The following is a 2,050-nucleotide window of genomic DNA, read 5'->3' on the forward strand; positions in this document are numbered from 1 at the left end:
CTTGAATGCTTGAATGCTTGAGTATAGTTTCCACGCTTTTTCTATCATATCGAATGAAAGAGGAAAATGTAGTTTACATACTTGTCAATTAGGGCTGATAGACTGATTTTCCCGACCTTAGGCCGACCAGGAAAGATAATTTTCCAATTTGCAAACATAAAGACCCGAAGTCCAAAAGAGACCGGGCCCAAAATAGGACCCAGGGACCAGGGCGCTGGGCGCCATGGTCCTGGGGGACCAAGGCACTAGGCACCCTGGTCCTGAAGGACCAGGGCACTGGGCGCTCTGGTCCCACCTCCTGGGATAGCAGGGTGCAAAGGAGGTTCAGGCCAGGGTGCAAGAAAATGCAGTTTTCAGTGTCATAATCAGGTTTCGGGGTCTCCATTCAGGTTGTGTGTTGCGTCGCCATCGTGAAGACCCAAATGCAGTCGAAATTGCAAGTGTCACAATTTTAGGATGCTACAATAGGATATATCATCAAAGATTGAACTAAGTTGACCTAAACCAAAATATATCTTCTAGACAAAAAACACACACACACACACTAATCAACTATAGGAGAAAGAGGGAACAAAAATAAATCTTCCAAAGATCAAATCATCAAGCCACAATCACCTAAACATAGCTAACAACATAAAAACATGTTGCGCATCCATATAAGCAATTAATGATCAAAACTATAGCATCTTGAATTGTACTCCCTTACAATTTTGTCCTCATTTGGGCCCTCACCTTGGCATTCATGTCATCAAGTCTGACTAGAGACCTAATTTTTCTCACATTATGCAAACTTGTCATTATTTTTACCTTGCACTTTATTTCTCCTCATTTTACTAGTTCTTGAGAGGTCAAGACCAAGGTACTAGTGCCTTGGTCTCCCCAAGACTAGAGGGCCCAACGCCCTAGTCCTCCCAATTAGTACCTATTTTGAGGCCCCTTAATAGTCATCACATTTTAGAAAGAACCTAAATCTTGTGTCGGCTCATGTCAAAAAATTAAATAGTTTTTCAATGAGCATGTATAAAAGGAGGTCTACCCCTCTCATTTTCATCATCAGATTTGAATTAACATTCACACAAGAGATCAAAATTGAGATCTACATTCAAGTGAGGAAATAAACGGTCTTCTTTCAAGTATTGGAGCAGAGATAAAGTGAAGATTCAAGCATTGGAGTTGACATTCATGTTCTATGTTTTTGAAAACTTCATGAAACCCTAATTTCTTTTGGAAACAAACAAAACTCCATTCTAAGGTATCACGTTAGTGTTTTTAGTCATTATTCAACATCTCTCTCAAAAGGAGAATATTTTCATTACTGCAATCAAATTATATTTCATTTCTATTTCATGGTTAATTCCAAAACCGGGGTTTGACCTAAGGAAAACCCCTATTCCCAACCTATTTCCATTCTCTACTATGTGTAGGAATAGGTATAGAGATACAATCTTCATATTGGATTTATTTACAACAATGAACTAACACCCATTTGGAGTCTAAAAAGTGTGGAGGACCAAAGTGACCACCATCCCAGTGCCGACAAACCAAGAGTTCCTTCTAGGAACAAATCTAAACACTCTTACACTACTTAGATCTAGGTTCGTGGCTCGATCCAATGATTGTAGCTCACTATTTATGCATTTTTACAATAATTCTAGCACATTTACCCTAATTTTAACAATTCAATTTAAAAGAGGATTAAACCAATTTTACCCAAAATCAAATCCAATAAGAATTCTTAGACTTATCTTTGCTGTTTTGTGGCTAGATATATTGGGTTTGCACTCTTTTAATGTAATTGGTCCCTAAACAAAAATTAGTGGTTTCTTCCTTCTATGGTGATAACCCTAATTTTTTACCACATTACAAAAAACATTTTGTCCAATGCAAATAACTCTAATCTAGATCTCCACATGCTACGATGAGACCCATAGCACATCAAATTACCTTCTAGTAAAAATTATATCTGGACCAAGGATAGGTCTAGCATAGAGTATCACAACCTGCTATCAAATATACCACAACTTCTAGGGAACAAAAAGATATTTTCGGA

Source organism: Cryptomeria japonica, chromosome 10 (assembly GCF_030272615.1).
Source record: "Cryptomeria japonica chromosome 10, Sugi_1.0, whole genome shotgun sequence".
NCBI lineage: Eukaryota > Viridiplantae > Streptophyta > Pinopsida > Cupressales > Cupressaceae > Cryptomeria > Cryptomeria japonica.